This window comes from Peromyscus californicus, unplaced genomic scaffold, assembly GCF_007827085.1.
Source record: "Peromyscus californicus insignis strain IS unplaced genomic scaffold, ASM782708v3 Scaffold_5__1_contigs__length_169319896, whole genome shotgun sequence".
In the NCBI taxonomy this organism is placed as follows: domain Eukaryota; kingdom Metazoa; phylum Chordata; class Mammalia; order Rodentia; family Cricetidae; genus Peromyscus; species Peromyscus californicus.
In genome coordinates this window covers 155690737-155714387 of record NW_026294573.1, presented here as the reverse complement: position 1 = coordinate 155714387, position 23651 = coordinate 155690737, and the positions used below count along the sequence as shown (strand labels likewise).

Here is a 23651-nt window from a genome sequence, read left to right as displayed (position 1 = left end):
AATCATTTCACCCTTAGGGATAAACACCATGTGCTGTGTGCTTCTGGTGCACGGGAGATGGTAATCACAACACGATACTCTTAATTTTGACTTCTGTGTCCATGGTGAAACTATTACCTACTATCAGGGTTCTACATTCCATATCTGTCAAATAACGAGGGCAGTCTACAAACTTCACAGCATGAAGGAAGCAGCCAACAAAAATATCAAAAGTAACCTTTACTCTTGGCACGCTAGTGTTCGTTTTTCCCCAGGTAGGTACTGTGTAAGGAAATTTCATAGGTTCCACCTTTTATATTGCAATGAGGTTGTTGGAGGCTGTCCAGAGAGACAATAGAGTCAGGTGAACCACGCTGAGGTGAGAAGGAGATAAACATTTCTAAACACCAAAGCAGATATTGAAGGAAATGGGAAACCAGAGGTTGATAAATACAAAGTAGTTGTTATCATCTGGCAAACACAGCTGCAAAGCAAAATAGTAAAGCAAAACAGATGAGCGTGAGGTTAAGGAAAGACGAACCAAGGTCAGAGTCTTCTTAGACCCACTGCTGTGGAAAGTCAGTGTTTGGACAAATTAGGAGCTAAAAATATTGAAGAGCCCAGATTAGCTCCCTGAGAATGAGATCAGAAAACCTCAGTGTCTGAAAGGTTTTCCCTCTGCTGCATGGAAAGAGAAGATTCTAAAATCAATTAATTGTGTACTGGATCTTTCATCAATAAGACCAACAGCCACAAACGTGTAGGTAAGGCCTTACAGAATAGGATATTTACAATTATTTATAGATTTTCTATTAGATGTAAATTTAACACATGCCATAAGATGGCCAGAGGGAAGGCAGAAGTCAGTTTCCTTTTGGAAGCATGGCTGTGGAGATACCCTCTCTAGTTTAAATTTATTTTTAATTTTTATATTTTTTTCCTCTGTGTGTGTGTGTGTGTGTGTGTGTGTGTGTGTGTGTTATGCATACACATGGGGAGAGCATGCAAAAGAGACCAGAGAAATAAATCAGTGTCACTCTCTGCCTTATTGCCTTGAGACAGGGTTTTTCGCTGAACCCAATGCTCATCTTTCCACACAGGCTGACTACCCAGTGAGCTTTTGGGACCTACCTGTCTCTGCCTCCCAGTGCTGGGGGTTACAAGTATGCATCGCTATTCCTGGACTTTTACGTGGATGTTGGGGCGTGAAACTCAGGTCATCATATTTTCACAGCACATGCTCTTATACACTGAGCCATCTCCACAGCCCCTGGAGATGCCCTTGCTCTCCTCAACTCTAGTATCATGTGATTTATTGACTTCGCAATTCAGATTCACTAAGTGTTTTCCCAACTACACTGTACATACTCATCATACTAATTACAAATCCTTATAACAGAGGAGAGTAGATGGTGACATTGCCTCACAATCACTGTCATTGTCATCAAACTGAAACACTAACTTTAGTCATCAGGGAATCAATTTACTCATAACTCATATCAAACACCATCTGGCTTCCTGTCTATTTTCCAAATGTACAGAGTTTCCAGTGTTGGCCTTTGCTTTCTCCTCTTGCTGCTTCTATTTATTTGAGTAGCACCTACTTCATGTTTAGGCAAGCATTACGTTGAGAGAAATGTTTACTGAAGCTACTTTTCTTTAAAAAGATTTTATTGTTTGAATATTCACTATTTTCTGCAGACTGAAATATTGAAACTTGGTATGTACCCACCTCATGACCTTATATTGGGAAGTGGAGATTTTGGAAGTTAAGGTCTGGTTTGAAGAAAAAAAGGTCACAGGGCAGGATACTCTCAGGCCTTAAATCTCATCCCCAGTCACTTCCCTTCTCTGCTTCTTATCTTCCAGGATACCAGCTATTTTATTCTATCATACACTCCCTGCCATGTGATCAGTTTGCCTCAAGACCACATCAATGAAACCATGAAGCATGGACCAAAGCCTATGAACCAAGAGTCAAAATAAATATATCCTCAAGTTGATTTTGCTCAGGTATTTGTCATAGTAATAGAAAGACTAGCAGTTGGTGACAAAAATATTATTGTGGTGATATTGTGTTCCCAATATATTGCACCCTAATAAACTTATCTGGGGTCAGAGAACAGAACAACCACTAGATATAGAGGCCAGAAAATGGTGGCACATACACCTTTAATCCTAGCATTCTGAAGGCAGAGATCCACCTGGATCTCTGTGAGTTCAAAGCCACACTAGAAACAGCCAGGCATGGTGACTCACACCTTTAATCTGAGGAAGTGATGACAGGAAGCAGAAAGGTATATAAGGTGTGAAAACCAGGAACTAGAGCCTATTAAGCTTTCAGGCTTTTGAGCAGCACAGTCCAGCTGAGATCCATTCCGATGAGGACGCAGAGGCTTCCAGTCTGAGAAAACAGGATCAGCTGAGGAAATGGCAAGGTGAGGTAGCTGTGGCTTGTTCTGCTTCTCTGACCTTTCAGCCCCAATACCTGGCTTCAGGTTTGATTTTATTAATAAGAACTTTTAAGATTTGTGTTATATATTATAAATACTAAATAGACTATCACAGAATTATAAAAAATTAAATAATCATGTATGAAAACAAAACTTTGTCTGTTCAGTGTGTTCCCCTGCTAGACTGGAATATCCTTGAGCTTTGACCTCAGGCACACAAAAACTGTTAATCTCATGTGTTTCTCTATCCTGGTAGGAAAAAAAATCATTATACCTGGCCCAGGACTAAAAGGGGTTCCTAGGATTTGAGACCTTATGTCTAAAACAAGAAAAACCTTGGGCAAACTAGCACCGTTTACTGGCTTACCCATTTTTAAAACTCTCCATGGTGCACTTAGAAAACAATTGATGAAATGGGGAAGCCTTACCTTCTTCCTACAGTGGTGCAGATGTTTAGAGAAAAATGATGGGACTGGCATGTGCAGGATTGTGCTACAGCTGTGGTCATCCCCTCGCTGGAACTGTCCCCTGAATTCCTTTAGAGCTGGCAAAACAACAACTGGCTCATTCAAATTCTCAAAGCATTCCGAGCCCCACAGGAAGTCTTGAGAGAGATGGGTACAGAAGCTTCATCTTGACTCTTGACAATAACACAGGAAGAGCGGGACCCTCTGCTTCCAGCTGCAGGTCCTTGGATTAGTCTCTAAACGCTCCAAGACCTCTGCCTGCAACTTGAAAAAGTGTGAACTTTCCTTTTTTCCTTTCTCACCAGTTTTGAAATTCCTTGGTGTCTCCTATAACCATAGCCCCCCAACAAGGAGAGTCACACAAGCAGGCCACTGTACAGCCAGAGGTATAGTAGGGATAAATTTCTAACCTAGGACCTTAAATGAAATGACTTAGAAAAGCCATATTCCCTATGAGGGGTCCACTGCTACCCAGAGCCATATTACACATTAGGACTAGATTAATGCTGGCCTGGTGATGGTTGTTTCCACTGTCTCACACATCTCCAAACTGTCACAGGCCTGCATGGATATGTCCTTTCCATTATGCTAAAGCCACGGGAATGAAGAATGTCAACTGCTGTGGTGATATTATGTTCCCCAAAATATTGTGCACCTAATAAACTTATCTGGGGTCAGAGAACAGAACAGCCACTAGATATAGAGGCCAGAAAATGGTGGCACACACACCTTTAATCCTAGCATTCCAGAGGCAGAGATCTGCCTGGATCTCTGTGAGTTCAAGGCCACACTGGAAACAGCCAGGAGTGGTAACAAGAGCCTTTAATCCCAGGAAGTGATGGCAGAAAGCAGAAAGATATATAAGGTGTGAAAACCAGGAACTAGCCTGGTTAAGCTTTAGGCTTTTGAGAAGCAGTTCAGCTGAGATCCATTCGGATGAAGACACAGAGGCTTCCAGTCTGAGGAAACAGGATCAGCTGAGGAATTGGCAAGGTGAGGTGGCTGTAACTTGTTCTGCTTCTCTGATCTTCCAGCCTTAACCCAATACCTGGCTCCAGGTTTGCTTTTATAAATAACACCATTTAAGACTCATGCTACAAACTGCTTTCTCACTTCTCATCCTGTCCATGTTTGGATTTTCTCCAGCATGTCATCCACCAAGGATCTGCAGTCTTTTCTGTTTTGTCTGTCTATATTATTTAGTCTTTATCACAGAGAGCTAACATATCCCTCACAGAGTGAAGATAACCATGGGCAATATAAAGCCAAAGAGAAGTGGCTACATTCAAAAAACCAATTCACAGACACTAAAATGTGAAGTTCAAAAACTTTTATGATTTGTTTCACATGTGTGAAACATGAAGACTATAGTTAACTTGGAGGTGGTAGAAGAGTGTGCAAGGTTGGTTTTTTCCCACAGATAGACTTTGTTCTCTGCGATATGAGGATAAGGATTCTCTCAGTTAGGCTGCTTAGAAATGAAACTCAGATGTAGCCTTTAATTATACCTGAGTGACTTGGGTTAAGTTTTTAAGCTCCCATACTCTCAGTACTAAAATGTTTCCATTTCTGTGAAATGTGAGTTACCTAGTGCCTATATTACAGAGCTGTGTTGAGAATCAGATGCTACAATGCCTCGTTCTTAGTTACCGTTCTTGTTATTCTGATAAAACACCCGATAGAAGCATCTCAAGGGAGGAGAGGTTTATTTTGTCTCACAGGTCTAGAAGGATTTCAGTTTCTCATCATGGGAGCACCAATGACTGAAGCACCTCTGACCTTGGAGACAGGAGCACATCACAGAGTTCCTCACATGTCCAACGGACCAGGAAGCATACAGACAGTCCAGAAACAAGGCTGCACAATGACATTCAAAAATCTGTCCCCGGTGTCCCCTCTCAAGCAGCCAAGTACAACTGAAGATTCCACAGCATCATAAAACAGTACCACTATCTTAGAACCAGGTGTTCAAACACAGGAGCCTGTGTGGAGATGTTTAAGATTCAAGCCATACCAGCCTGAAAGGAAAATACAACATTGTTCATGATATGATAAAGCACCCAATAGCTTATAATTCTTATCCTTATCTTCATACAACTCTTATGTCTAACATTGCCTCCCTCCAGTGCTTAGAAGGTAAATTTTAAACTCCATGGCAGAGATGCAAAGCCTTTTTCTTGAATCTCATCTCCACCATTGCCTGGTAACCTGTGAGGTTATCCCCTGATTCACTCTGATTGTCTGACTACCATATTGTTTCATATGTATTTGAGCCTCTCTGGTCTCTACTCTGTTTCTCATGGAAGCCCTTTTCTCTATTTCTACCTTCTCTTCACATTTAAACCCATCCTCTTTGGTGCTCACATCACCTTCTGTGGTTCCCCACTTACCATATGCTCATCTCTGTCTTCATTCCTTTCACACTGAAATCAGAAAAGACATGGTTATCTAACAGCTGCTATTGGACTCTGAGCTCATTGTAGACAGGCACTGTCAGCTTTTTAAATCATTCTCTTTGAGGTGTTTATAACACTGCCTGGCATGAGGCAACATGTGATAAATACAAGTGGAGAAAGAAGAGAGGGAAAGAAAGTTAAAAGAGAGAAGCAACCTGATGAAATGGGCTTGAGAGTAGGCATTACTGAAATGCTGTGTTCTAAATCAGCAGCTCAAATCACCTCTCCCATCACCAGCGCCCTCTGGACAGGAAAATAATGTCAAATATAACATCAGTTTGTCTTTTTTTTTTTTTTTTTTTTTTTTTAGGTTTTTTTTTTTTTTAGGTTTTTTGAGACAGGGTTTCTCTGTGTAGCTTTGCGCCTTTCCTGGATCTCGCGCTGTAGACCAGGCTGGCCTCGAACTCACAGAAATCCGCCTGCCTCTGCCTCCCGAGTGCTGGGATTAAAGGCATGCGCCACCACCGCCCGGCTCAGTTTGTCTTTTTATAAGCTATGTACACTATGTCTGTCTGATTTCAGGAGCAAAATCAGTGTCTTCATCTATAGAATCAAGAAGATTATGTGCACTTGTCTGACTCTGGGAGTCCTATGGACTTGAGGATCTGGTTTCCATTGGTTAGGCACCCATCTGCTGAGGTGTTTTCTTAAGCATAATTTTTTTTATAATAATTGCTTAATTATTTATTCACTGACAATAAATACCATAAGGTTATATAGTATTTTTTAAGATATCAGGCTTTGTAGCTTGAGTTTTCCTGCCTGGCCCACAGTCAGGACAAATCTCTCTCACCTGCCAGTCCCACAGCTGCTCAGACCCGACCAAGTAAATGCAGAAACTTATATTGGTTAAAAACTGTATGGCGGTGGCAGGCTTCTTGCTAACTGTTCTTACATCTTAAGTTAATCCATTTCCATTAATCTATACCTTGCCACGTGGCTCGTGGCTTACCGGCATCTTCACATGCTGTTTCTCATCATGGCGGCTGGCAGTGTCTCTCTGACTCAGCCTTCCACTTCCCAGCTTTATTCTCCTCCTTGTCCCGCCTACACTTCCTGCCTAGCCAATGGCCAATCAGTGTTTTATTTATTGACCAATCAGCAACACATTTGCCATACAGAACATCCCACAGCAAGGCTTGTTTATTTTCATAGAATTTCATAATCATTTATGCCATATGTCTATTCTTGACATTTTTTTTTCTTTCTGCTTTTTTTTTTATTTTGCAATACAATTCAGTTCTACATATCAGCCACAGATTCCCTTGTTCTCCCCCCTCCCGCCCCCCTCACCTTCCCCCAGCCCACCCCCCATTCCCACCTCCTCCAGGGCAAAGCCTCCCCCTCGGACTGAGATCAACCTGGTAGATTCAGTTCAGGCAGGTCCAGTCCCCTCCTCCCAGGCCGAGCCAAGCGACCCTGCATAGGCCCCAGGTTTCAAACAGCCAACTCATGCAATGAGCACAGGACCCGGTCCCACTGCCTAGATGCCTCCCAAACAGATCAAGCCAATCAACTGTCTCACCCATTCAGAGGACCAGATCCAGTTGGGGACCCCTCAGCTATTGGTTCATAGTTCATGTGTTTCCATTCATTTGGTTATTTGTCCCTGTGCTTTATCCAACCTTGGTCTCAACAATTCTCACTCATATAAACCCTCCTCTTTCTCGCTAATTGGACTCCCAGAGCTCCACCCGGGGCCTAGCCATGGATCTCTGCATCCAGATCCCTCAGTCGTTGGATGGGGTTTCTAGCACGACAATTAGGGTATTTGGCCATCCCATCCCAGAGTAGGTCAGTTCGGGCTGTCTCTCGACCATTGTCATCAGTCTGTTGTGGGGGTATCTTTTTGGATTTCTGTGGACCTCTCTAGCACTTTGCTTCTTCCTATTCTCATGTGGTCTTCATTTACCATGGTCTCTTATGCCTTGTTCTCCCTCTCTGTTGTTGATCCAGCTGGGATCTCCTGCTCCCCCAAGCTCTCTTTCCCTCGACCCTCGCCCTTCATTACCCCCACTCATGTCCTGGCTGTTCCTCTAGATCTCTTCCATTTCTCCGTCATTGGACGATCCCCGTGTCTTTCTTGGGGTCCTGTTTTCCAGGTAGCCTCCCTGGTGATGTGAGTAGCAGTCTAGTCATCTTTGTTTTACATCTAGTATCCTCCTATGAGTGAGTACATACCATGTTTGTCTTTCTGAGTCTGGGTTACCTCACTCAGGATGATTTTTTCTAGAGCCATCCATTTGCCTGCAAACCTCATGATGTCATTGTTTTTCTCTGCTGAGTAGTATTCCGTTGTGTATATGTACCACATTTTGTTTATCCATTCTTCAGTTGAAGGGCATCTAGGTTGTTTCCATGTTCTGACTATTACAAACAATGCTGATATGAACATAGCTGAACAAGTGATCTTGTGGTATGATTGAGCATTCCTTGGGTATATGCCCAAGAGTGGTATAGCTGGACTTAAGCATAATTTTAAATGAGTTTCTTGGACCTTCCCAGGTACACTAACCATTTGGAGAAAGGAATGGAAATAAAGATAGGCTTTCTGGATGGGTTTAGGAGGGTTAACTGTCTATATTAGAACAACTAATTAAATTGGTATTGTTTTTATATTGGATATTGAACCCAGTGCTTCATATGTACTAGACAAGCACTCTATCTCTGAGCTACATCTTCAACCCCTTCCCCTTTTGAGTATTGCTATTTTGAGTGAGAATCACACACATTATTCAGCCAAACATATTGAGTAGAAAAAAATAAAGAATGCACAGATTTTTCGATCTCATGTGCTTGTTATGACAGAGGTGTGAAATGCATTAGTCAGCTTGGCTACCTGATGATTATGTCATTAACTGGACTCTTTAACTCCTTCAAAATAAAAGGGAAGTACAGATGCTATTAAAATAGTGCCAAAAGAAATTAGGAAAACTGATGAAGTTCGTGAGCTTGTAAGTAAACATACAGTAAAAAGATTTAAAAGAATACTCAACTTATACAGTAAAGAGATTAAAGTTAATATCCAACTCATCTTCCATTGTAACCCAAAGAATGTATAAATAGCTGTTTTTAAATTTTGGAGCTGTAAAGTCAGTCACAATGGCACCTACCTGCAATGCTGGTGTTTAGGAGTGTGGGGCATGAATTCAAGGCCATTTTTGGCAGAGAATCTTTGAATACCATCCCCATGTTTCTCACACACACAGAGACAAGTAAGAGCTGTAGCTACTTTCTTGACAATAAAGCTGAATATAAAGCCATAGTTCAAATTTTCTTTCAGTCAGGAATGGCAGAACTGAGGAGTTGCACAAACATGGTAACACACAAACACACACACACACACACACACACACACACACACACACACACACACACCCTAGAAATTATATGCATGTGTTCTGTATCTTTTTATCATCCACCATATGTCTCTTAACATTTATAAACATTGCAAACTCCCTGCCTTTATGTGACCTAAAAATCTTTGAAAAGAAGAAAAACCACAAATCGATTTCTATATTGATACTTACCTATATAATCTCCAGTAAAAAATTACTTATTGAAATAAGTATAACTAACAAAAATTATTAAAAACCTATTTAGTTATGTGTCACAAAAGACCACTCTAAGCCTGGCATTCATCCCTTTGTATAACCCTTTGATATTTGATGGAACAGGAAGGAAACAGCATTGCTCATTGTATTTGTTAGAGGGAGCCCAAGCAGCAGCTTGAACCAATGAGCTTTAGCATTTGCTCAATTTAGCATTGTTTAAGTAAGGATCCATGGAGACCACTATACATTGAATTAGAAAAGGTTCTGATACTCAAGTAAACATATTCTGCTGCTCCAGCAACAGAAAGTTTGGTCAGTGGCCAGAGAGAGAGTGACAGGAGCTGCAGGAAGTCAGTTAGGAGGAGGTGACACAGAAGCAGGAATGATGGACAGATGGAAAGGAGAATATGGCTGCACAACCCACAGAAGTGTCTGTCTTGGACTTGGGACTGATTGAATGTAAAGACTGAGGAGAGGAAGATGTTCAAGGAAGAGCCCAGATTCTAGGTTAGGAAGTTGTAGGGTTGATGAGGACTTTCCTGTGATGGCTTGAGACACAAGTTCAAATTTCAATGTCCTACTTAAGGTACTTAAGAGAACAGGTGTTCCAGATGCAATGGGATTTAAGATGCTACGATTCACAACAGATGCATATTTCAATAGTACCAGAGTGTAAATGACTGGACTCTAGAAAATAAGAAGTTCAAGTATTAATCATGTGTTAGAAACATGCTCTGTGTTATTTCCTCAGCCCAATAAGTAGCTGAGTATGGGCAAGATTTCATCTAACAGTAGTTGCTACAGACCTCTCAAGGTATTCTGCCTCAGTGTATTGCTACTGTGCTATTCACAAATACAGTCAGTGCTTAATCAATATTTATGATTTACTCATTTGTTTGTTTGTTTGTTTTATTGCTGGGGACTACACCCTTGCTAAGCCAACTCTTTCCCACCAAACTAAAGTCCCAATCCCTTAATTAATGAGAATATACAAACTTCATTTTTCATATTTTTGTAAATTAATTTGATCAACCGAAAAAATGTGATTTGTCTACAGAGAGCTATGAATGTAACTACTGGTCTATGAATGAAAAAAAAACTTAAAATCGAAATTTTTGTCACTTATTTGTACATGATCATAGGAAAATTCCTTTCTATTTGTAATTTTCCATCTCTGCAATGATAAAATCATGAGATGGCGTCTCTTCAAGTTGTGGTATTTTGTGCTGACTATAACTTTCAGTGGGGAGACATCTGTTTTATTGGCTGTTTCACCTGGTAATTTATCCCCCTTTAAAAATGTCCATGTGGGAAACCTCTCCTTGCACATCAGAATATAATGCAGTAAGTGAAGATTTCTTCTCTCTCCATAGTAATTTTTTTATGGAAAGAACTTAGTTGATATTTCAGTTCTAAAAACGAGAATAGGTTAAAATTTATAGCTAGTTAGTGATCCCAGAGTAGCCTGTTCATTTCATGTGAGTGGAGAGAGAAGAATGCGGGAAATAAGAGACTATTGTGAAGGCACTTCAATAACGTGGAGAGAAGAAATCCCAACATGACGCATGCAGCTCATTCACAGAATCCTGACACATGCAGCTCATTCATGGATACTTCCTCAATTGGCATTTTGCTTAGAAGAAAACAGTTTCATTGAAGACTTTAAATCAGAATGCTTGCCAGAGTTGTTACTTACATATATTTCATCGATTTTTTTGTGTCTTTGTGCTAAAATATAAACCAAAGAAAGAATTATTATAAATTGTTTATCTTTACTGAGCTATTGAATGTGCAGGTGTTGCTGAGAAATTTTTTTCTGAATTCTTAAAAAAATATTTATCTCATACATGTAATTGTGGTGTGGATCTGATACTAAAAATGATGGAGGTTTTTTTTTCCCAAAAGACTTCATCCCAGCAGGTGAATAGTTTCATTGCCAGTTGTGTTCAGTACGTTTGAGAAACTATAAGTCTGAAGAAGCTGACAACAGTGCTATTTACAGTAGTCATTTTTAAGGAAAAAAAACTCTTGAAATGAATATGTCTCGGAATTTAAAGGAAAGATCATTTGTTTGACCTAAAGTAAAACATTATGGAAGTCTTTTCTAGAGTTTAGTTTTATTTCACCTAATTTCTGCCATGACTCTGTATCATCCATCATAGGAGCTGATATCACCTCTCATACATTTTGTTTTAATTAACTCATCAACTGTTCATTTACTCCTTGCATACAAAAAAAGCTCAAGTAATGAGCTAGGAGACAGTAGTATATAGCCGTTGACTGTATCTGTGGCTCATATGTTTGACAGAAATGTGAAGTGTAACAGGGTAAGGACCATTTTTAACTGTGGGACTTTTCAGAGTCCTTACATGCTAACACACATTTTAAACCTCCAGTGAGTAATCAGACACAATTTGTTCATGTGAGCATTTTTTTCTCCTGACTATCTCTGGTGAATACCAAGCCAGAAAACATAGATCACTGTTCTCCAGCTTCCCAAATCTACCCTGAAGAGACTGGAAGAGATTGTCCACCAGAATCAAATGGTGTCATCTGCTTCAGCAAGATAATTTGCCAAAGCACAGACCTTTAAAATCTTTTATGTGCTTCTTGGTTCTGTACTAAAGATCCTTCATTTTTTATTGTAGCTCTTTTTGTTTACTTGCTTGTTTTCTGAGACAGGGTCTCCTGCATCCTAGGATGACCTCAGACTATCATGGAAGTATCCATGAATGAACTGCATGTGTCAGGATTCCATGAATGAGCTGTGTGTGTCATGTTGGGATTTCTTCTCTCCACGTTGAAGTGCCTTCACAATAGTCTCTTATTTCCCGCATTCTTCTCTCTCCACTCACATGAAATGAACAAGCTACTCTGGGATCACTAACTAGCTGAGGTCCTTCCTATATAGCCAGAGATGGATTTGAACTTCTGATCAGTTTGCTTCTATCTCCTGAGTACCAGGATTCCCAGGAGGGTATTATCACACCCAATTTGTATGGTATTGGAGATCAAACTCAGGCCTTCAAGTACGCTAGGAAAACACTCCACCAACTGTGAGCTCTATCCTCAGTCCCTAATGGTCCTTCTCCTGGCAGAGGTGGAGGGGGAACTGTTAAGAAAAAATTGTTTCAATTCTCAGTCCTAAGAAATGTGCTGTACCTCATTGCTGCTTCTGTTTCTGTCTCTCAGAAGCAGATAATCAGATTTTCCCCCAAACATCTGTTGCTAAACTAGTTTGAGCCAATTTTGTGATTTGTATCTTACCAATTTGGAGCAAGAATTTATATTGTTTTAGTGTAACTTCATTTCTAACTGCTCTGTTTGTCCAGGATTCTTTGATTTCCTCAATCGAAATATTTTACTCTAATAAAAGTAGCTACATTCTATTGTGGTCCCGTTAAAAGTTGTTTTATAACTTTTCTGGGTGTTCAGCAATGGACAAAATTGGAGAAAAATGAAGTAATTAGAAAAAAGAGGAAGGAAGGAAAAATATCTCCCCTTGTGTGTACCTATGGGTCCTGCCCACCCATTCTTCTGTGCTGAAAAGTTTTTATGATCAAATAGTTTTCAAGAAACCTGCAGCAAAATTGAATTTGACCCATGATCACCAAGGATCTTAAGGAGGGGTGGGAAGCTAAGCTCACTGCTTGTGAGAAGAAAGAACAGACAGCTGTCCACAAGGCAGAATGAAGAAGATATTTCACAGAAAGTCCGAAAAGACTCACAGATACTGAGGCTGAGGCCAGAGATGACTGAACCACAACATAAAGCAATTGGACAATGAGGCAGAGCATGGAAGAACTGAAAAGACAGAGCTGGCTCTGTGGATCAGAGTCATTGAATCAGGAAAGCTAAGAACAAACGAGGGGGATGCAGTACAAACATGGGTGACATTTGATGAGAACCACTCCTTGCTCGTGTATTACTTGGATACACTCACATACACTGTGTACACCTTGTACTCGCTCGTCCTATGTCATTGCCCAGCATTGTGTCCAGCTTCCCCATGGGAATGTGCAAATGGAATGTTACTCCTCTCAACACCACTTGCCTGATTTTCAACAGTCTTTGCTCTCTGTTAGGCTGAGGTCGAGATACAGAGTCTTTGGCATTTTTTTGTGGTAAATGTAATCACACAAACACGAAACTAAAGGACTAACTAAGGTGGGCAGCCATCAGTGTCAGTGCTAGAAGAGATTCAAGGGTTAGCTACAGAACCCAGACTCTATAAACTATACCAGGAAAATGAATTTACAGTTTTTTAGTTCAAGAATTATAGCTCATAAAAGTTTAAATAAACAGTAAAACAGAGCAACACACATCCAATATGCCCCCTCCCCGCCACCCAAGGCATAGATAAGAGTCGGGAATAGGATAAGACACAAATCACTCAAGGAAACCCACAAAGTTCACCCTGACAGTTTCCTACTAACCTTCTCCAGTCACACTGTAATGGTGATCACTCTCCTTTTTAAAAGGAATCTAAGAGAGTCAACAATCAGCCATAGAGCAAGGGTCCTCATCTTTTGGTCTTTATCTCCAGCCTCTTGGATGCTGAAAGTAAGACACCCATTTCATGGCTTCCATGGTGCTGTGAATCACATTGCTAACATGAAGTCAATCTTTACCCTTTGTTTACTCTGTGTAACTTTGGGCAAGTAACTTAATCCCTCCATGCCTGCACATATGAAATAGGAATAATAATATGTCTACATGTAAAAGGATATGTTACATCAAGAAAGATTGTACGTGTAAAATTCTTAGAAAATTCAGGCACACCCACGTCATATTAGCTACTACTATGATTATCTCTATTATTAAAATGTTGGAAATACTTCTGAGCTCCTACAGCTAAAGATAATGATTTACTCCTTTTTGTTCGCCATACCTTATCATGGTACCTGACACATAGTCAATGAGAGAAAGCATTTTATGAACAAACGAACGCAAGCATGGATGAAGAAATCAATGGAAGCTATGGCTTGTTTTCCCATTGACAATTCGAATTGCATGGCTGCTCAAGGTAAAACATATTTGATAAATGGCAGTAAAATACAGCAATGAAATAAGTGAATCACATTTTGAGACAGGCAAATCTAAATTTACATCAAAATGTTCATGATTTCTGAGATATTCCGCTACATGCATCTGAAATCAAGATTAAAATCAGGATCTGCTTATTTACCCTAACAGAAAGAGGAAGAGAGTTTAAACACTCACCCATCATATCAAACTGAGCCTATTTCCTTCTCTTCAGCTCTTGCTCAGAATTCCTGTATATAATCATTTCACATTATTAAAGGTGACTTCCATGCTATATTAATATTTATGAAACTCTAAATACCATAAAAGTCAACTTTAATGTTTAAGCATTGTTTTGCTTTATTAATTTAATTAATTAATATTGATTATTAAATGGTAACTAGGAAGGACCTGTTTTAAGTATACTAAGTTCCAAAATCTATTGGGAATCTGCTGATGCTTTCTACACATGATCAAGTAAAATCATGTTTTTTTCTGCTTTGAACTGAATGGCCCGATTGGATGTTTATCAGCAAGAATGAAGGAATGAATTTTAAGCTGTAAGGATCACTATCTGTCCTCATGATAATGACAGTCATCTGTCCTATGGACTTTCTTCCTATTAAAAAGAAAAAAAAAAAAACTTGAGTATTCTATTGGAACTGCGATCCCGTCTCATGAGTGAACTTTTGTCCTCTCTGGCTATTGTTTGCTTTGTACACAGGCAGCTTGGAGCTTTTGTAACGAGATATGGAAAGTCTAGTGACCAAGATTAACAATAGTGCAAAGACCAGAGTCTAGCAACACTGGCAGAGAACAAAAGACAAGAAATCCTTTGTGATTTCTATCCGGAGACACAATTCAAAATTGTAACCCATTAACAATCTAGTCTTCCCTAACCTTGAGTTTTAAAGTCAAATAAAACCCAGAAACTGTTTATAGATGTTAGTTTGGTTTGCCAGTCTGGCTGACTGGGAAGTGTTTTAAGCTTGGAACGGAGCCTGTGCTGATGACATAGCACAGACAGGAGTGACTGACTCCAGCTGGTCATCCCTGGTCTACCAGACCTGCAAACTCTTCCGCTCTGTTTCACCCACTTCTTAAGCTCCCAGGGGTAGTGAGTGCTCATTTCAAGAGGAACCTCCTTCTTTGGATTCTACTTTGATTAAGGAAATAAGAAAGAGGAGTTTTATGTGCCCACCAGATGTCCTTACAATCTAGCAGGGAGTCTGGAGAGATTTGCTGGAAGTAACAGCCCCAAACAGCTCCATTGATGAGCAGATACTGACTTCATGGAAATTTAGAAATGACTCTGTGTTTTTTTTGGTGCCTTTCCATGGCCATCAACAACTTTCCTTTCAGTTTATTCCTTGTCTTCCATTATAGGCTTCCTGCTCTCTAGTCTCACAACTGTTATTGGAACACTCATGATCTTTCCAGAAAGTATGTTTTAATGTCCAGCATACTTGTTTTGTAGCTCTGGATGACACAGGAATTGTTACTAAATACTTCATTTCTCTTCAAAAAGGGATTACAAAGCAGAAGACGGTCCCTATAATAGGTTTAACTTGAACCTTCAGAAACATTTTCCTGACACCTCTAGTCCACCTGCTTGATTTCACAAGAAGAATGTAATGCTTACCTTCTCCTTTCTAGATTCCCACAAAAGAGTGATTTTTTTGTTGTTGTTGTTGCTGCTGATGACACAAACAGCGTCTATCCCTCCTCCCAAACAAAAGTCGAATCATGCCAGAATCACAAGAGAGGCACATGACCCAGTAATTGGGTGGTGAAGAAGCTTTTGAGTGACAGCTTCTGGTCATTTGAAAACTCTAATCACAGTGTTTAAATGCTCACAGTATAATTACCAAGAGACTGTTTACTGAAAAGGATGTTTGTCTTGGAAACTTCTTTTTATAATATTATTTCTATTTAAACTTTAATCTCAAGAAAATATTTAAAGGCTTTATATCTGAGTTCAGACTTGAAATTTAGTATTAGCACATTTTGAGAAAACATGAGAAAGAATTAGTGTGAACTATAGTTGGGCCGTAGATAAAATCCATGGCAATAAAAGCTCTTTGGTTGTCCTGTCTATGGAAGAAGCATAGGATGATTGAGGGGTGCACAAAATACAGAATCAACATTTCAGTTCTTATCTAATAGTTAATTTATTGTATATAAGTGGCTTGATTATTCTGAAAACTAGTTTTAAAATCAAATGAATTCAATCTGTGCCTAATTGGGAATCAAGACTAGAAGAATTCTTTGGGATTTATTTTGAGACATTTTTTTAATCCTCTTTCTCAACTTGAACTTGTAATTACAAGTATTTATTGATTTCTACTTCCAGGCAAAACTGAATCTGTGGAGTCAGCTTTCTAAGGGGGAAATACCAGATTTTACCAAACTGAAGAGTCTTCTCCTCCTATGTTTCAGGGTGAGCATGCACCTCTTCCTGAGTGTCAATACATTACACTTGTTAAACTTATCATGTTCCCAGGTGATGCTAGCTTTTCACTGTCCAGAACAATGACTTTAATTAAGACCAGTGGGCCAGGAACTCTTGTTCCTTCATGGAAGGGGAAGGTTGTTTTTTTTTTCCACCTATTTTTTTCTTCTTATGTGATCTGAAAGCCAAGAGCTTTCTACTGAGTTCACTTGCAAACAGTCAAGACAATGAATCCAGAAGAAAGGTTGATTCAGTTTTTGTTGAAGTATATGGCCCTTACAGGTGCACCTATTAAGGAAATACAGACAGCAGGAAATTAAATAGCTCTCAACAACAGCACTGCTTAGGCAAATGAATGGAAATGAAATGTGATAAGAAGAAAGTTACCATTGAGCAAGGCCAAGTAGTCAAGTAGTGTGACTAGAAAACTATGAGGCTGAACATTGCCTGTCAAGAACTCCCTTTGTCCCTCATGGGAATTTCCTGTGGAACTGTCCCATTTCAGTTTCATTTACTAAAGTGATATAAACTTCCCTTGCATACTCCACTTCACTGATTGCACATTAAGCACACATATTGTTCCAATTGCTAGGTATAAAGGTTCTGTTCATTTCAACCTTAGAAGTTTTCTTAAAGGAATGGATAGAACTATTTTGAAGAGCACTTTAAACTTAAATTAATCTCCCCAGTTGCTAAGAATGTGACCATCAGGGAGTAAGTGTGGGAAGATGATGGTTTTCTTTCTAGGATTAGAGAATTACTTAGTGTTGACTTCATAAATTAGCTCTATTGTTGATATATTAATAAGTATACACCAAATCAATTTCTATTGCATGATTCTACTTCACATGCCATATCTAATGCCCTACATTTTGTTCCAAGTTCATAGAAACAAAAAATAGAAGGGTGATTGCCACAAGATTAGATGAAATAGGGTAGGAATTACTCAGTGTGCACTGAAGTTCAGTTATGCAGGATAAAGGTGGGAGATTCTAGAGTTCTATTCAAATAACTGTGTGATCAGCAAACTGTGATTGATACTGGGAGGGTAAATTTTATATTAAGTAACATTTTGCTACAATAAAAGTGAAAGTACCAAAGAAATCATTTTGATTCATTGGTTAATATTCAACAGTATGTCATTTTTTAAAAATGGCAATCAGTTTAAAAAGAATTACCATTAATTTGAAATGGGTAGTTCAAATAACATTGTGTGTTCATCGCATCTACATTCACTTATTTTCAAAGTGTTACTGGCTGTTATGCTGCATATTGCTTTTCTCAAGTATTTGCTGCAATTCTATGGGATTTGAAATGAAAGAATGGACCATATGTAACCCACTAGCACAGGAATTCAGAAAGGCTAAGTGACCACAGCTCCTTCTGCCTTCTCTGCCTTTCCTGCCCTCCCTGCCTTCTCTGCCTTCCTGGCCTTCCCTGCCTTCCCAAAGAGAGGAACATTGCAAAACTGAGCATCTACCTGTCTGGAGCCCGGAAACATTATGGTAGAGCACAGTTCTCACCATTACTATTGATAGACATTGTCTCTGCAGTGAGGCACAGTGTTCGTTGTTTTAAAACAAAAGATTCAAACATCATCTATTACTAAATCAAAACCTCCTCTGCCTTAACTGATATAAACACATTTGATTAAAACAGTTTGATAGCTTAAAATGAGAAATCATTGTACTGTATCTCATAAATCCTCGCATTTCCAATAACCATCAACTATTTTTTTACACTTTCAGCTGTTTCTTCTGATAGCTACAACTAAACTCAGTAACAGTTATTAAGTGTGTGTGTGTGTGTGTGTGTGTGTGTGTGTGTGTGTGTGTGTGTATTCTTTTAGTATTCCCATTCTCTTGGATAGACACTCTCTTTTCTTACATATTTTCTTTTCCCACTATGTGTGTTAACTATATTTTGCTTCATTTTCTAGATTTCCCTGACTATATTCTCCAACTTGTCTTTAGAAATTATTCTTCTAGCAAGCACATTTTTAATGTCGGAGATCTTGGTAGCTGTAGATCATCTATACTTTCCCCTTCCACGTCTGTTCCTGCTTGGCTGAAGCTGAACTCTCAATGTAGAGATTTCCAAAGCTCTTTCCCACCTCAGTGTTTTAATTTGGTCAACTACTGTATTTTATATCATTGCCTTATAATCTAGCCTAGTTCTTTCCTTTTACCTCCATATTTAAATCCCCACTAGATAAATTGAAAATACCTTTTCTATGAAAATTGGATTTTTGATAGGCCTTTTTTTTTCTTTATTAAATGACACTGAGTTAGAGACAGGCTTGGTCTTCTTGAAACTCTGTAAATGAAGGAAATTGACAGAATATAGCCCTCTAAATTCCAAGTTCCAAATTACAAATTACAAAACAAATATGCTAGTAAATGTTTAATACAAGAACTTCAGTGAATGTGCTCCTTAAATGGAGGACATCAAAGATGGGAACCTTAGTCAAAGTCAGATTTGCTTTCTGTGACTTACAGAGTTAATTAAATGACACTGAAACAATTGTGTAGCTGTGTCTGTTTGAGGGGCCCCTGGCAGAGGGATCAGGATCTCTTCCTGGTGCATGAGCTGGCTTTCTGGAGCCCATTACCTATGGTCTGTGGGACACCTTGCTCACCCTTCATGGATGGGGAAGGGGCTTGGTCCTGCCTCAACTGAACTATGAGGCTTTGCTGACCCCCCATGGGAGGACTTATCCTTTTGAAGGAGAGGAAGGAGGTGGGAAGGGGGAGTGGGTCAGGGAGGAAGGTGGGGGAGCAGGAGGAGGGATGAGACTGGGGTCTGTGATTGGTATGTAAAATGAATAAAAAAAAATTTTTAAATAAAAACAAGGAAAAAAAAGAACAGACTACCAAAGGTTCAAGATAAGGAAGAACCATGGCTTAGAAAAAGTATTAAGAACAAAACCAACAACAACAAACATTTTGCTATAAATACAGCCTGGGGGAAATAAGGAGCAGATGTGATGGCTGGAATAAATAGTGTCGTGTGGAGAAATGATAGAATGGGAAATGACAAAATAAACTTTCCCACCTTTTCTTCTCTGTCAAGGAAATGGATGATCTCATCATGTTGTTAGAAAAAGGTTGCCAATTCACTAAGTAACAGAAACTAGGACAGGAAATGGTAAGAATGCCAACTGTTTATTCTAAAAGAGATTACATTTTCTGGGTGAATCCTTTCCCATGACACAGTGAGAATTTGCAACTGGGCCATTGCTTGTATCAAGGAACTGTTGATTGCATAAAAGATATGGAGACAGAGATAGGAGCAAGGTGACTGCTGCTCCAAATTTGGATAAAGAAAGGTTGAACCACAGACAGGTGACCTTAGCATCAGTCTCCCTCACAAACCTCATGGACAAGTACCTTTAGAATATGCAGTGAGGGAGGGATCGTTAATACTAGTTCTAGTTAACAAGGAAGCTCCTGTTTCTTCCACAAAGGGCTTATCCAAGTGACTGACAAAAAAAATCTGTCATAAATACAACAATGCAAGCAAACTATTCATTAACAAACCTGGCACTCTATCTAAGAGTGTGGTGTATGGTGTGGGTGTATCTTACAGGTGTATGTGTATGTATAAAAAATGTTTGCCAGTCGTGAAATCAAAGTCACCAGTTATGACTTCAAAGAAGACATAAACACTACACATGGCACTGGCAAAGTACTATGGTGATATGAAAGTAGAAGGAATGAAAATATACCAAGATGACTTTAAGATTATGATAAAAGATTTAATAAAATCAATTTAATGAAATAAATATAAAGAAACAGGGAAATATGTAAGAAAACACAAAATTGTTGGAGGAGGGAATGGGGGTGGGTTGGGGAGAGGTTGGAGGGGAGGAGGAGGGAAGAGAGGGGACCTGTGGTTGCTATGTAAATGAATAAAATTCCTTAATAAACGACAAAACTAAAAGAAAAGCAAACCAAAAAACCCCACCAACTATACTTCTATCTTTCATGTTACACACTGAATTAAAATAAATAAATTGCATTGATAAAATAGCACAAATATGTAAAATTTTTAATAAAGCATAGACAAAATTTAAATACAGAAATGCAAAGTCTCTCTTATAATAATTGCAAGTCATTGTTAGGTGGTCATGTTTAAGTAGTTTTCATGTGCAAATTGATTAATCAATTTGACTTTGTAGCTATTATCAGAACATTATGGTTATGAATATAAATATGTAATGTGGCTGTGGCAAGACAGACTACTTCACTGAAACCGTGTTTCTTGATGTTACTAGTTTAAGAGAAAAAGGATGTATTTGGGGTCATGGTTTCAGAGTTTCTGCTCATCTTGCAGGAGTCAATGAGTCAGTAGGGTACAGAAGTTCATACCCTGGCAGCCCAGAAGCAAGAAAGTAGGAAGGAGCCAGGGTGGCTATATCCCAGAGCAAATACGGCTCATGACCTCCTTCCTCCAACTAGGCTCCCTCTCTGCCTTCCACCATATCCTAATAATATTACCATATTATGAATCCAACAAGGGATTAATGCACTCGGCAAGTTAGAGCCCTCAGGCTAGAATCACGCCTGAAGCACCTGCACAGACACATGAGACGTATGCTTCCCTAATCTAGGTATTTCTTCCTCTGGTGAATTTGAAGGTCAGAATTAATTATTATAATAGTTAACCTGTATCCACAAAATTTTAGAGTCTGGGAGAAGGAAATCAACATGTTTTCTCATACACAATTTACAAATATGTGGAAGACTATTGGACTAACATAGACCCTTGAAGGAGAAACTTTTGTAGAGATGTCTGGTAAATTCTAAAAGACAGAGAACAGGAGAATAGAGACTAGTGTGAAGAAGATGTATTTTAGAAAAAAGTAGACATGTGAGACTTCCTTAAAGGCTAGTTCATTTCTAAATGCCAAGAAAAAAAGGCAAATTCCTTCTAAGTTTTATAAAATGAAATAAAGAAAATGCATGGAAACTTCTATGTTCACATTGAGACTATGGCTATATCAATTCTCAGTGAGGCAGATAATGCTAAGAAAGAGTCATGTCCTGCCTGAGGTCTACAATCTACTCCTTAACTGGGAGAGATTGTCCTTGCTTTGTGTGGTTGTTCTGTGAGGTGTTATTATTGTGTCTCTTCTTACTGATGCCCCTTCTGATCTGCAACATACTGACATAAATTCAAGCCTTCTTCAATCAAGTGCTATGTGTCTATATGTACGTACATGTGTGTATGCATGTACAAAGTAAGAGAAGTCATAAGCTTTATGCAAGAGGTCTTTACACTGCTTGGTATTTCACAGTGAGTGGCCTTTAAGAAAACCGTGACAGAATTGTTCAACAGTGCCACTTTTAAGTCATCTTAAAACTGAACAGAAGGCATCTCTAGAATATAAAATGCAATTATAACCTTTGAATACTTTAGCAATAAACCAATGTCAGTTGAATATCTTAGAATTATGTTCCGAGTATGAGTAAGATTACTGAGACAATAAGCATAACATTCAAAGCTGTAAAATCACAAAGGTTTTCTTTACAAATAATTTTCCTAAATTATCCTGAGTGAGGTAACCCAGGCCCAGAAAAACAAACATGGTATGTACTCACTCATAAGTGGATAGTAGATGTAAAGCAAAGGATAACTAGGCTAAAATCCATAGCCCTAGAGGAACTAGGTAACAAGGAGGATCCCAAGAGGGACACATGGATAGCCCTGGGAAGGGGAAATAGATGAAATATCCCAGGTAAACTGAGGGTGTGGGGCAGGGGCTAAGGGGAGGAGATGAGGGATGGGAACATGAGGGATCTGGATGGTTAAATTAGGGGAGGAGAGAGAGAGAGAGAGAGAGAGAGAGAGAGAGAGAGAGAGAGAGAGAGAGAGAGAGGGAGAAGGAGGGAGAGGGAGAGAGAGAGAAATGAAAGAGATATCTTTTTTTTTTTTTTTTTTGGATTTTCAAGACAGGGTTTCTCTGTGTAGATTTGTGCCTTTCCTGGATCTCGCTCTGTGTTGTGGTGGCACACACCAGTAGGATTTGCTGAAAGAGATATCTTGATAGAGAGGGCCATTACGGGGTTAGGAAGAAACTTGGTGCCAGGGAAACTACTAGGAATCTACAGGATGACCCCAGCTAAGACTCTTAGCAGTAGTAGAGAGGGTGTCTGAACTGTCCTTCTCCTGTAATCAGATTGGTGACTACCCTAACTGTCATAGAGCCTTCCTCCAGTAACTGATGGAAGAAGATATGGAGATCCATAACCAAACACAGGGTCTAGCTGCAGGAGTCCAGTTGAAGAGAGGGAGGGGGTATTATATAAACAAGGGGGAGTCAAGATCATGACAGGAAACCCATAGAGACAGCTGGCCTGAGCTTGCAGAAGGTTACGAACTCTAGACCGACAGCTGGGGAGCCTGCATGGGACCAACCTCTGAATGTGTGTGGCAGTTGTGTAGCTTCGTCTGTTTGTGGGGATCCTAGCAATAGGACCAGGATCTATCCCTGGTGAGTGAGATGGCTTTTTGGAACCTATTCCCTATTGTGGGAGGCCTCGCTCAGCCTTGATGCAGAGGGGAAGAGTTTGGTCCTGCCTCAACTTGATGTGTCATGCTTTGTTGACTTCCATGGGAGGCCTTACCCTTCTGGAATGGGGGGAGGGTAGAAAAGGGGTGGGGGGAGGGAATGGGGAAACTGTGGTTAGTATGTAAAATAAATTAAGAAATAATTTTTAAAAACAAATAATTTTCCTGAGGAACATTGTCCAGTATTCACTCATATGTTGGGGCCTAGTGTTGGGGTCCAGCCCCTACCTATTGAAGGGTCCCTTGAAGGGGGGAGTGAGGAATTGAGAAGTAACGGGAAGAAATATAGATGTAGACAGAGAGAGAAAGACAGAGACACAGGATAGCTTCAGGAGGGCCCTGGGTCAATATCCAGCAGCCTTGAGTTTATTTCTAATGGGCTTTTATACAGTAGAAAGGGAAGAGGCAAAAGATCTCCCCCTTTCAAGATCAAAGCACAAAGTACAACCAAGTGTAGACCCTTCAAAACACCTGATAACCACACCCCACAGCAAAGTATCTTTTTTTATTAGGCCTTAAAGTATAAGACACCTGGTAACCATGTCTTTGCATCCTATTATGCAGCCTTGGATAAACTCTGACTCTCTGACCTTGAGTCAAACTGCAAGTTGGAATCTTTGTGGGCTCCCACACTCGTACAGTAGATGCTCAAGCTCCGAAAAATAACTAGTTTTCTTCAAACTAGAAAAGCT

At 39.6% G+C, this 23651-nt stretch overlaps 2 long non-coding RNA genes across 2 annotated transcripts in view; one reads left to right on the top strand and one right to left on the bottom strand.

Moving 5' to 3' along the window:
• The first annotated feature begins 629 nt into the window (after nt 1-629).
• LOC128097596 (uncharacterized) overlaps nt 630-23651 on the top strand; it is a 62931-nt gene continuing 39909 nt past the window's right edge. Inside the window, exons 1-3 of the long non-coding RNA XR_008213909.1 lie at nt 630-743; nt 1849-1992; nt 16288-16374. This is a non-coding gene — a long non-coding RNA (uncharacterized LOC128097596). The remainder of the gene's footprint in view (nt 744-1848; nt 1993-16287; nt 16375-23651) is intronic.
• Nucleotides 4589-15686, bottom strand: LOC128097597 (uncharacterized). The gene is made up of 3 exons (XR_008213910.1): nt 15577-15686; nt 5290-5322; nt 4589-4917 (listed from the first exon to the last, which is right to left on the bottom strand). It is a non-coding gene; the product is annotated as an uncharacterized LOC128097597 (long non-coding RNA).